The sequence below is a fragment of the Scyliorhinus torazame genome, chromosome 19 (assembly GCF_047496885.1).
Source record: "Scyliorhinus torazame isolate Kashiwa2021f chromosome 19, sScyTor2.1, whole genome shotgun sequence".
NCBI classification, from domain to species: Eukaryota; Metazoa; Chordata; class Chondrichthyes; order Carcharhiniformes; family Scyliorhinidae; genus Scyliorhinus; species Scyliorhinus torazame.
Window position 1 is genome coordinate 120,759,623 of NC_092725.1, and position 13,717 is coordinate 120,773,339.

At 45.1% G+C, this 13,717-nt stretch overlaps 1 protein-coding gene across 3 annotated transcripts in view; it reads left to right on the forward strand.

Moving 5' to 3' along the window:
* The first annotated feature begins 10,846 nt into the window (after positions 1-10,846).
* The window catches only part of rassf9 (Ras association domain family member 9), a 150,945-nt gene continuing 148,074 nt past the window's right edge, over positions 10,847-13,717 (forward strand). The window contains exons 1-2 of one of the 3 annotated variants that reach the window (XR_011936548.1): positions 10,847-11,042; positions 11,352-11,548. The gene's annotated coding sequence lies outside the window, so the exon portion shown is untranslated. The remainder of the gene's footprint in view (positions 11,043-11,351; positions 11,549-13,717) is intronic. The other 2 variants (XM_072485127.1, XM_072485128.1) reach the window with 2 other exon arrangements.

A 13,717-nucleotide genomic window follows, 5' to 3' on the forward strand; every position in this document is an offset into this window, starting at 1 on the left:
CATCATAATGACACGATGACCACCCCCATTTGAAGGGATGGACTATGTAGAAATTTAAAGACCAAGAGTTGCCAGTTGGTGCCTTGCTGCAGGACGTCTATTTGATTGTGCTCAGGAGGCTAGAGTCGGGGGACTTTTAAAGGACCCTGGAAGACTTGTGCTAGTGTAACAAAGACAAGAGTGCCAGGATGAATTTGCAGCTTTAAAACAAGAGTACATATCTGCTGAGAGTGTAGTGTAATGTGTAACCATGAGGTACAATTATAAGCTATGTTCATTAACTATTATAGAGTATTTTTTCTGTTTAGCTTATTAGTTGTCTATTGAGAAATGTTTAGTAGAATTGATTTTAGTTTGTTTTTTTACAGTAAACGTCTTATAAAATGAAATCTGGCTGAATGATCCTCCACATTAGTCACTGAGAATTCAGATTTCTCTTTAAAAGTCATCGGTCTCGACAGGGAGCATAATAGTACTGCGGCACATGACTGATAATGTGGAAGCAGGCGAACAGCATGCTGCCTGCTCTTTTGAATGAGTGCTGTGCTCAGCCAATGCTAACTGTGCAGTTCCTTGATTCCCCACTTCAGCAGGGGGTCTACAATTGTAACTTTCGAGCACAATTAAAGATATTCTGCTCTGCTTAAAATGAGCCTGCATTCACTAAAAAGGAGATGCGTTGTTGGAGCAAGTACTGGCAATCATGCCAAAAAGTGAAGTGGTGAGAGGGGGGCTCCAACGTTTTTCAGACACTGTCCTGAAGGCCTTGCTTGAGGAGGAGGAAAGTAGAGGAAGTGTAACTGTATCTGAAGGGCATCAGATGGATCTCCAGGTACATGCTCAGAGGCAGTGGCAACAGGTAGCCATGGAGAACAATGTCAGGAGTTAAGCCTAGAGGACCAGGATGTAGTGGCGCAAGACATTTAGTGACCTCACATGAGTGGGTCAAGGTGAATAAATGAATCTTCAATTGCCATATCCCACCAACTGAACCATTCACCTCAGGCATTACACAACTCAACAAACAACCATCATTATAAGTCAGGACTCTTACCTTTGCACACTTAGCACTGCAGCAGTCCACACATCCACAACTTACACAGACTGCAAGCTACTCAAGCATGACAGCTACGTCACCGACAGCACTCACTGACACATTTCCCTCTCTTGAAGGACAAGCTGGTGCAACTCAAGGCAGCAGGTGCTAACCAGATGGGGATGGTGCACATTCTTGTCATGTCCTAAACATCATAGAGGAGACAGTGCTTGGCAATATTAGGATGCAGATTGCTAAGGGCATGCCCACTAGAGGGCTAAAGCTTTTGAAGGCGGTATTCTCAGAGATAACCTTTTCTCCATCCCATTTCCCCTCACTCCACACTTCCTTCTGATTTGTAAGCTGTAGATATTACATGTACTTTTTCTTTTCCCCCTACTCCCCATATCGCAATCTTACTCTGTGCTTTTTTTCTTTTCAAATACATGACCAAGCAGTGCAGGAACATCAAGAAGAGAATAAGGATAAAGGTACAGCATCCTCACTCACAAACGCCAATTCGGGTACTGATAATGTGCATAGCTTACAGGGTAGGTTAGAGGTGAAATATACATGTGGTGAGAAACCCAGCACATGTAGACTCGCCACCAGGGCAGACAGTCAGGATAGCGGAGATGCTTTCACTCGAGGGCAAGGTTATACGTGGGTTCCGATGCAAAGGACGTTCATGGGACAGCCTTTTGCAGAATTCTGATAGGTATGCACAACAAAATATTTGCGCTCAGTGTCAAGGAGCATGGAGTCCAGCACCGTCTTTGCAAAGGGCTTTTCAAAGAGCCTTCAGCCACGTCTTGTACAGCATGGAAGTGGTGACTAATACCAATCGCACACTCATGGACCCAATCATGATGCACTGTCTGATGGCTGACAGCACAAGTAGCAAGAGCAGACGTGGAAGCTCAAACTGTGGTCATGCACCCAATTTGGTGCCATGCAGCGTCAAACTGCTGCCCAACAAGACATCAGGGCATGCAGGTCCTTCCACCAACGGGTCACTATGATTGCTGATGCACCACCTCAGTGGGGCGAAAGTAGCTTCATAAAGCACATACCTGTTGTCATCTCTCAGGATGACAGCATTTATTCTCCCGCCGCTCCCACTCCACCTGTACTCTTGCTGTTGCCTGTCAGCAGCCTGCCCAGACTACTACCATCCATGGCAAGGTGGTGCAGCCTGCAGCCTGGCCTTAGGCCTGAGGTTTTCCTCCACGATCATCTGTAGTCTTCACCAGTGAAAGTCAACAGCCTTCCACCAGACATGCTGCAGTTATTGAGTAGCACTACACAGCAACACTAAAGCTGACCAAGTTGACAGACACTAAAGGAATGCACAAGGATGATTGGATGACTTTTGTATGGCAGACTTTCATTTATAAATTTGGGTTTGAATGTTTATTTTCTGCTGGGTTTGACTTTTGCATTGTGGCCATGTGGATATGATTAGTGGCAGAAGGGAGGTAAAGGGCAAGATCTTCTGGATGTTCACGCTGGTGGGATCTCCTGGACCTTTCGATGACATACCCCTGCTGCGGGTTTCCCGGCGGTATGGGGTGGAGTCAATGGCAAATTCCATTGACAGTGACAGGACCAGAAGCCGCATCTCGCTGCCGAGAAATATACCACAGGAGGCCAGATAATCACGCAAAGTATAGGAAATAAGTGGGGATTTTGGCTGCCGTTACTAGTATCGTACTCAGATGAGTTTCGCATCGGGAGACCAGGAAGAATGGAGCTGTGAGGGTTTCCTTCTTCCTTCCTCTTTCTCCTCTTCAGCTTGATGGTGCTGTTCCTCAGCTGCTCGCTCTGTGGCTGGTGGCAAAGGCTGGCCCCTCATGTTGGTAAGGTTATGTAGCTTACAGCAGACAATGACAAATCTTGACAGCTGCACTGCTGAATATTCCAGGGCTCCTCCAGAATGCTGAAGGCAACAGAAACATTGTTTCGGCATGCTATTGGTCAGCTCTGTCACATTTTGCGTAACAGCTTGTCTTTCATATTATGCATGGTGCATTGAGGAGCATGGATTGTGCAATAGAGTTATCAGATGTGCCATCAGTGGACAGCCCTTGTCACCCGATAGCCAACTTTTGGTCTGACTTGGTGGCTGAAGTGCAGCTCGTACAACCACAGAATTACTGCTGCCAGCTTACCAGACATTAACCTGCATGAGTCACATTGCATGTGGTCATACATCAGCAGGAGATATTGCAAACTCCAGCTGCAACCTGGACGTAGCCAGGCGCATAAATGTTCCAGGCCATGGCCACTGACAATGCGGTCCGTGCCCTGCTCCGAAGTTGGTGTGGTTGGAGCAGTAGTGGGGACATCCTTACTGAAGCATGGACACCTCATACATTGTTGGGTTCAGGTCGGAGCTTTGCTATCTGGACACCTTGGGCAGACTTGACCTTCAGACCTTGATGAATGAAAAATCCCTCAAGGTGAACAAAAATCTGCAACATAATTTTAATGTACTTCTTGAAAGCGTCTTTCAAGATCAAATCACCATCTGGAATGGGACTTGATAATAATGATATCGGTGAGTAGTTTGTTTTAAAATGTAATGAAGTGTAGCAGATTGCAAATTAAGCTTGTTCGTCAATCCTAATAATTACTGAGATTTTCAAAACAATTTTTAATGCTTCGCTTAACAAATCCAGTTGTATTAGTCCTATTTGTGTGCAACATTAATTGTAGCTCCTATTACCGGGCAGTTGCTTGATGGGTTATTGAACCTCCAGGAATTTAATTTGGACTTCAGTCAGTGGCAATTGCAGCCAAACAAAATAGCACAAATGGGGGTTGTTAAATCAATACTTCCCTTGTCATTCTAAATAATCTATAAATCCAATCTGATATTACTAGAAATCCATTCACAATGGGTATCCAATTAAACTTAAACATCCCATTAATCTATTATCTGAGGTGCTCAATAGATGATTGTACAATGAACGTTTCTGCTGTTTGTGAAGTTTGTGCAGTTCTCTGGCCTTGCATTGAAAACACACCAATCTTTACCAGTTTCACAGAGGACACAACTTGAAATGTTAAGATTTTCTTTTCTTTCATTAGTTCAGTAGACATCACTTACAGAAAGCCACAAACAGTTTTAAAAATCTTCAAAACAAGCTGCAGAAAATGTCTTAAAAGAAGAATCTCAATTTCTCCTTATTAGGAAACATCCTTTAACCGAGTGTTATAACCACAAGTTTCGTATGGGGTGGGGACAATTAACTTACAGAATACGAGCATCAGGGGAACCTCTAAATAATGTATAGTTGTAGTGTATATATAGCCGGCCAGTTAGATAGGATACGTGATCGGCGCAGGCTTGGAGGGCCGAAGGGCCTGTTCCTGTGCTGTATTGTTCTTTGTTCTTTGTTAGGCACTGACAAGGCAGATCCAGTTCGGGTATACCATGTGTTGTATATAATACCTATTGTAAATAAACAACATTTCTTTGAACTACTCGGTGTGGACGCCTTCATAGCCTTATAAAATCTAGACCCAGAGAATTTAAACACAAAGTGCCCAGACCTAGGCAACCCCCTTGTGTGCAAAGGAGTACAACAGATGTTTAACTGGTTAAAGGCATGTCTTAACAGCACCAAGCTCTAGTAAGATTCTGCTGTTTGATCAACCACAATCGTCTGAACTGTTAGAGCTTTGGGATTACTGGGTCACTGTTACCAAATAGAAAGTGCTTCATCACTCAATTACTTTTGAGGTCCCATCAATGAGCTGCGCTGGTTCATTAAACATCAACAGTACTCTGGACTATTGTAAACTTCCCAACTCAGGTATCCATGTTGTGAATTAACACTGCTAGCATAGATTGGAGAATCATGCAGAGCATGAATTGCATGACTAAATTACTGATATATGTTATGATTACACATATCTCTGCGGCAGGAACATGCTATAAAACCATTTCCTATCAGAATGCTCAACTTAGACCAGGTTCCAAGCTCCTAAAGCCAAGCATATTGTCTTGCATCTAACTTCACACCCCTGCTTGCCTCTTCCCCTTTCTAATGGGGATGGTCAGCCAGTGGTCATCATGGAAGGACACAATGTAGCAGAAGAAGAGGGCGGCAGGAAGGATTCATCAGAGAGGTGAAAAATGATTATTGGAAACATTAAATTTGCAGTTGCGATCAAAATTGAATGCCTGGCCCCAATTTACACTGTTTGTACTGGATGTTCAGAACATCTATACCATTTCCTACAAGGCCAATTCACCTCTGAATGCCTATCTCATTATGGAAGTCATCGCTACTGGAAAAGTGAACTATCCAGCATCAGTTTTCAGCCTGCCAGCCTGTGAAGGAATAGACCATTGGGCTTCGATTCCAGACTCAGGATTCACACAAAACAATAATTTCTTACTCTGTGATCCTTGCCCTGTAAACCTGCGTTTCTCTATGCCCCTCTTTTATTATATGGGTGAAAGGGAGGCTCCATTGTAACCTTCCTCTCATGTTTGAGTGTGTGCAAATAAACTAACCTGCTGAGTTTACCCGATGTGTGTTTGCATAGAAATTGGATGACAACCAAGAGGCTGGGAAATCTGTCACCGCTTATAAAGGGGGAAAGCAATATCAAAACACCTTTCTGTTAATGGAGAGGTGGTGAGAGGAGAAATCAGAGCTGTTTAAATTAAACCCCCTGCTATCAGTGACAGAAGAAATCCATCGTCCATCCTTTCATGAACATGTCGAAGCTAGCGCAGATAATGTTGGCTTAGCAATGAGTGCATGTCAACTGCATGCTGCAGGACTCTGAGTGAGTGACTTTGCACTGATAAGAGATGCCAAGAATATGCCTGAGACAGCAAGCTACAACCGGTTCAGCCTATTCTCCTGCCTGGCACATTCTGCCCAGTTCTCACCACGGTAGAGGAATACGCTGAGCACTCAGCCATGATAGGCTCTCAGTTTGGTGTTCTCAGTCATATTGCTATTGTTCCACACTCATTTACTCAGCTTGGACATAATAACTCCAGCCTTTGTGATGCATGATTTTAGCACAGAGTGACAGATTGTGAAGCCTAGGAATCTGAAGCGATCAACAACCTCCAGCGTCACATTGTCAGTGTTGATAACTAGTGGTATGGCAATGTCCTGGACCATGACATTGTCTTCCTGATGCTGATGGTCAAAGTAAAATGTTTACAGATGTCAGAGTCTGTCAATTTGCCCCTGGAGTGTTTGATGGTATGGAATGTCAGTGCTGCATCGTTGGCATAGAGCAATTCTCTGATGAAGACTTGGCATACCTTTCTTTGGATCTCAGGCAGGCAAGGTTGAACAGCTTTCCATCAGTACTGGTATGGGCATCAACACCCTCCATAGGTGACCTGAATGCTTTTCAGGAAACAGGCATTTCCTTGCAGATGGCTGTGCCTGCTTCTCACCTACACAGGAGGCAGTACTTAAATATGTTTTTACAAATCTCCCATCTCTTGGACAAGGCTGAACTCACCTGACACCCAGAAGCAGCCTTGCTAACTCTAGATCTACCTGCCGATCTTTGCACTGCTCTCCGCTCTCCTCCACCACCCTCTCCCCTCCTTGGTAAGACAACCGGCCTACTCTGCATTGCACATGTGGCAGCTGCTTTCCACTTGTGCCTCCCAGCTCACACCAAGTCCATCTCCCGCCACTACTCAATTACTTTGCGGACCCCGGGGTAAAATATCAATGGAACAGGGTTTGGGAACCTCTGCCTTAATGAACAAAGTTCTCCTTGAGTCCCAAGAACATTAAGGGCAGCACGGTAGCATGGTGGTTAGCACAATTGCTTCACAGCTCCAGGGTCCCAGGTTCGATTCCGGCTTGGGTCACTGTCTGTGCGGAGTCTGCACATCCTCCCCGTGTGTGCGTGGGTTTCCTCCGGGTGCTCCGGTTTCCTCCCACAGTCCAAAGATGTGCAGGTTAGGTGGATTGGCCATGCTATATTGCCCTTAGTGTCCAAAATTGCCCTTAGTGTTGGGTGGGGTTACTGGGTTGTGGAGGTGTGGGCTTGGGTAGGGTGCTCTTTCAAAGAGCCGGTGCAGACTCGATAGGCCGAATGGCCTCCTTCTGCATTGTAAATCCTATGATTAATCTGCACTGGGGCAGAAACCTAAGGAGGTGAAGATTTGGAATTGCAGAGGATGCAAAGTCTGCCTCCAAGGAGATGGATTCATTAAAATAACAAAGTGTTCAGCACTCCCACACTCCTTAAGTAGCAATGAAGAAGAAAGCTGTCCACAAAGCCGAATGGCACCTATTTCCCATAGTGTTCTGTCAAATTTCATTCTGGTCCCAGCTCGGGGAAATTTCTGGCATCCAGGCAGAGGGAAGTCGTCAATCAGGCTGAGCAGATTCGAAAATTCTCAGGAACAGCAAGCCAGGAAGTAGAAACCCATTCACTTTTCAATAATTTTACAGAAAACAAAATAGAGACTGGGGACATACACATGAGATTAATATAGGAACTGAAATGTCATAGACAAACTTTAAAACATTGATGCCGTGGAGGAATTTCACCCTCAGCATTTTTGAGCATCCAATTCTTTTCCTTTCTAAATCAAATCGTATTTGCAGTGAGCAATCTGATGTAAGGCGCAGAGCCAGAAACCTTGACTGAAACATGCTTTGCGAATCTTTATTACGTCAACATATAAGCTTTCAAGTCAATTATGATTGATCGGAATGTGAGTCATATCGGTTAACTACAAATCATTTTTCACATCACAATTTGTTCCAAGTAGGACATATTTTGCGTGACAAGCTCAAGTTTTAGAATCTGTATGTGTGGGATATTACCCTTCAGGCAATTGTATGGTTACCTAGCAAAATTACCACCCAGTTGTCCAATGGTTAAAGAGGGCTTTCTTTAGAACTAAGTTGCTTTTTATCCCTCCAGTAATGGCGAATCATGTCATGTGCTTTCATGTTAGCACATGCATAACGGAGTAAATTTTCAACCGTATATGTTAAAAGCTTAATTAATGTTCTTAGATGCGTCTGTGGAATTCCAGATATCAGAATGGAATGAAGAGTTGTTATTGCGTTGTTTTTTTTAATATTAGATGTATTCCTCTGGTTCAGCACCGTAGACCACTCCCATGAGCAAACCCCATTCTCTACAATGAGAAGCATCAGTTGAGCATGTCTTAACTTGCCCAATATCCAGAAAAAGGGTTTGAACCAAGCACCAGGCAGAGAATTCTCATCACTACAATCAGAATTCATGGACATGCCAATTGCGTTCGCATGGTTTCCTCATCTTGGATAAGCGGAAGAATGAACATAATTTTGGCTGTAAAGCACTCATCAAATTTATTGAATATTAAACAGATTAATGAGAACTAGCAAAGACAAACAATAACTTGCCGACTTCAATTGCTCCTTGAAATATTGCAAACAAAAAAGACCCTTCTCCTGCGCCAGTCCACTATATAAAGCAGAACATTGAAACATGGTCCTTAATTAGATGTCACAGAGTGTCTGCTCACCTTTGTCTCTTACAGCTCCAGACTGACTGATGATGTGATACAAGTGAGCACAGTGTAACCTCCACATTCCTCTTCACTAAGAGAAAAACAGTCAAACTAAATTAAATCCAGTTCAACTCAGGTTTCCAATCAAACACTGACTTTATAAAACAGATATGTTATCGACAAGGTGTCAAACGGAAATTATGTTTACTGGTTAGGTCAGCACGCAAGAACCATAAACACTGGCACGTTGGGCCAAGTGGCCTGACTTTGTAATCACTAATACTGTAATTCTTGTGCTCTGTATCTTGTCAATGGTAGTTCCTCATCTGTCTTGTCTGAAACCCCTTACGTCTTGAGCTGTGGAAAGGGAGATGTTGAATGTGGGTAGGCAGGCACTGGTATTTGTCTGATTACACACCTCTCAAGCACCTTGGGACATTTTGCTATGCTAATTGTGGCACGGTGGTACAGTGGTTGGCACTGCTGCCTCAAAGTGCCAGGGACCCGGGTTCAATTTCAACCTCGGGTGACTGTCTGTGTGGGGTTTGCACTTTCTCCCCGTGTCTGCGTGGGTTTCCTCCGGGTGCTCCGGTTTCGTCCCACAGCCCAAAGATGTTACGTAGATTGGCTGTGCTAAATTGCCCCTAGGTGGGGTTACGGGAATAGGGTGGGGGATTGGGCCTGAGTGGGGTGCTCTTTTAGAGGGTCGGTGCAGACTGGGCTGAATGGCCTCTTTCTGAACTGTAGGGATTCTATGATAAATGCAAGTTGTTGTTGTCAATGATAGATCTGCATTCTAATGAATCCACAGAAGGGCACAGTCACTCCCAAATCTCAATGCCCACCTTCCAGCCCAGAGTTGAAACCAATGATTTCCATTGCTTCTTCTCCATGTGGGGTAACATTTTGGATTTTTTTTACATTTGTTACCCCTGATGCTGAGTGCTGTCTTTTCCTGCAGGAGGAATGCCTAATCTTAATTGACTGCTACAGTCTCAAGATCCTGCTGGCACTCCTAAGTGAGAATACATGGAATGGATGGCACTAATTCTAGGTGAAGGGGGGCCTGGAACGAAAGGCTTCAATGTGCTAACATGCATTGCGGTATGTGAGACAATTGACATTAGTGCTGCCTGACCACGTTGCCCCTGGGAGATACAACATAGTGTGTGATACACTTAAGAATATTCATTTCAGAGGGCGGCATGGTGGCTCAATGGTTAGCACTGCTGCCTCATGACACCGAGAACCCGGGTTCGATCCCAGTCCCGGGTCACTGTCCGCGTGGAGTTTGCACATTCTTCCCGTGTCTGCCTGGATCTCACCTCCTCAACCCAAAATGTGCAGGGTAGGTGGATTGGCCACACGAAATTGCCCCTTAATTGAATAAAAGAATATTAATTTCATGATGCTCTCGGTTTGATATACAAGAGTGAGCTTGTTTGTTTCCACTTCTTAACACTTCTTAAGGGTTTTGTTAAGCTATTTTACACATAGGTGTGGCTTCACATGTGTATTGTACAATTAAACGAACATTCACATATTATTTGGAAGTTATTACATATTGCGTATTGCATTTGGCGGAATGGTAGCACAGTGGTTAACACTGTTTCTCCACAGCCCCAGGGACCCGGCTTGGGTCACTGTCTGTGTGGACTCCCCATGTTCCCCCCTTGTCTGTGTGTGTTTTCTCCCGCTGCTCCGGTTTTCTCCCACAAGTCCCGAAAGATGTGCTCGTTAGGTGAATTGGACATTCTGAATTCTTCCTCTGTGTACCCTAACAGGCGACTAGGGGATTTCCACAGTAACTTCATTACAGTGTATTGTGACACTAATAAAAAATTATTATTATTGACTGTAAGAGTGTAGATTCCTGAGCATGCTTTATGAAGTCACAGGGCATTCTAACTTCAATGCTTAACAGTTGGAATGCATTGACACATTTTGGCTTCTTGCCCGCCGAGTGAAGGGCAGGATCGAAGCAGCTGGTTTGGCATTCGATGGGCCGAATGGGCCTCCTTCTGTAGGGATTCTATTCTGATCATTGGGATGGGGGGAGGGAGACACCATAACGGTGTTCAACCTACTTCAAAATGTTGCCTGCCCTCGTCTAATCGAGCATTTCTGGGCTCAGGACTTCCTTCGTCTGAGCAGAGCCCTGGCCCCAGGTAGGATGTACCTGGAAGTAGAGCCAGCAACCGAACTGTTGCCACAGGCGTCAGGACACAGCCCGCTTCTCAGTTCTCACCCAAAATCCACACACGTACATATTCCAGCAGGGGTCACTAGATAGCGGCCAGAGCACAAACTGGGCTGCCAAGAACTTTCATTTCGGTAACCAACAACAAACACATAGACAGGATTAATTTTCCCAAAAAATGACCTGATTTGACAGCCAGAACTTAAGACGTGAAACAAGTGAAGTTCCCAACAAGTATAAGGAAAACTAAACCCAGTGTGCCAAATTATTTGGTGAAACATTCTGCTGCACTGAAGGTAAAACTTGCGATTGTTGAATTACAGCGGGGTGCTGCAGTATCATGGTGCAGTGAAAGCCAAGAAGAGTAACTCAAACATTCCTGTGTCATTGCTCAACACCGGCGCTCGCTGTTAAATTCAAATGCGTTTCTTTCAACGTTAAGTCCCAGGAGTGCATTAGAGAGGAGGAGGGGGGTGGACAATATTTGAATTCTTTGCTTTCCCAATTAAAAACGTGATTTTGAACGGGTTGTACCGGGGAAGTTTTCTGGCCCAAAAAAAAACACACGCCTGTGTTGTTTTTGAAAGTTGTTTTTTTTTAAACAGGTGGGGAACTGTTTGTTTCCCTCGGCGCGGGACTGTGCCAAGCCACACACTCGGCATCTCCGGCATTCAGAGGGTCACAATTAATGAGTAAGCCATCAGTGGAATGGAATTTTGGATGTGAAGGCGGCTGTCCGGGACATGTTGGTCGCAGAGGTCCTGCCTGAAGGAATTACTAAAAGTTAGCCGAGGTTAGCAAGGTAAGGTCATCTTGTCCAGCCGCTGCTTGCATTTCAGCAAGTTCTCCAGCACCAGCGGGGGGGGGGGGGGGGGGATTGTTTCCAGATGTTGAGGTACCGCAGCTGTAGGTTTGTGTGATGGGGATAGTATTGGCAGTCTCGGAGAGAAGAGGTGGCTTTTACCTGTACAACCTCACCTCACTCCGTTCTCATTAATCAGGTGGGAAATACAACCATCAATGTCTGAGCACTTTGGAAAGCGTGGCTAGAAGTCACCCACCCTGTTAAGCCGGACTGAAAAGTGTCAGAGAAACACTTTTTTCTCTATGTAACGGGATCACTGCAGACTACATACAACTGCAACGGCAATCTCGATCAATCGTGGCATTTGCATTTGCAAAATCCCATGAAGTGAAGGTGGTTTGTGAAATGAACAAAAATATCAAGGTTGCTGGAGGGGGCTGGTGGGTGAAAAAACTATTGGCCAAGAGAAATGCCATGACCTTTCCCTTCAGCACAGATTGTTGGGCAATTGATCCGCTGTTAATCTCCCCAAAACTTAACGAATGGTATCCTGGCCCTGAGCCTCACTGCGTACAAGTCGATCTCAGTCACTTAGGGTTAGTAATTCATGTCACAAGAATGAAGCAGTCGGGGGCGACATGGTGAAATGAAATCGCTTATTGTCACAAGTAGGCTTTAAATGAAGTTACTGTGAAAAGCCCCTGGTCGCCACATTCCGGCACCTGTTCGGGGAGGCTAGTACGGGAATTGGCCTGATTTAAAAGCCAGCTCTCTGGCCTTGTGCTAAACCAGCCCCGGTGACATAGTGGTTAGCACTGTGGCTTCAGAGCGCCAAGGTCCCTGGTTCGATTCCCCGCTGGGTGACTGGATGTCAGAGTCTGCACGTTCTCCCCGTGTCTGCGTGCATTTCCTCCGGGTGCTCCGGCTTCTTCCCACAGTCCAAAGACGGGCAGGTTACATAGAACATAGAATGTACAGTGCAGAAGGAGGCCATTTGGCCCATCGAGTCTGCACCGACCCATTTAAGCCTCACTTCCACCCTATCCCCAACAACCCCTCCCAACCTTTTTTTGGTCACTAAGGGCAATTTATCATGGCCAATCCACCTAACCTACACGTCTTTGGACTGTGGGAGGAAACCGGAGCACCTGGAGGAAACCCATGCAGACACGGGGAGAACGTGCAGACTCCGCACAGACAGTGACCCAGCGGGGAATCGAACCTGGGACCCTGGCACTGTGAAGCCACAGTGCTATCCACTTGTGCTACCATGCTGCCTGTTATTGCATGATTGAACATGCTAAATTGCCCTTCGTGTCCAAAAAGTTACAGGAGGGGTTATTGGGTTACGGGGATAGGGTAGAAGTGAGGGCTTAAGTGGGTCAGTGCAGATTCGATTGGCCAAATGGCCTCCTTCTGCACTGTATGTTCTATGTTGATGGTGATATGATTAATGAATGAATTTGTGAAGACTCACTCCCAGAGGTAGTATGTTTTTGGAGGTGTTCCACGGTTTAAATTTTAAATACTTTATAAAGCACTAGTTAGGCCCCATTTAGAATACTGTGAGCAATTTTGGGCCCCACATCTCAGGAAGGACATACTGGCACTGGAGCGGGTCCAGCGGAGATTCACACGGATGATCCCAGGAATTGTAGGCCTAACATACGATGAACGTCTGAGGATCCTGGGATTATATTCATTGGAGTTTAGCAGGTTGAGGGGAGATCTAATAGAAACTTACAAGATAATGAATGGCTTAGATAGGGTGGATGTAGGGAAGTTGTTTCCATTAGCAGGGGAGACTAGGACCCGGGGGCACATCTTTAGAATAAAAGGGAGTCACTTTAGAACAGAGATGAGGAGAAATTTCTTCAGCCAGAGAGTGGTGGGTTTGTGGAATTCATTGCCACAGAGGGTGACGGAGGCCGGGACGTTGAGTGTCTTTAAGACAGAAGTTGATAAATTCTTGATTTCTCGAGGAATTAAGGGCTATGGAGAGAGAGCGGGTAAATGGCGTTGAAATCAGCCATGATTGGATGGTGGAGTGGACTCGATGGGCCGAATGGCCTTACTTCCGCTCCTATGTCTTATGGTCTTATAAATTTTGTACTGTTTTTCTTACTTTCCTTTTCTGACTTTTGTGTTGCTGATAATCTATTTTTT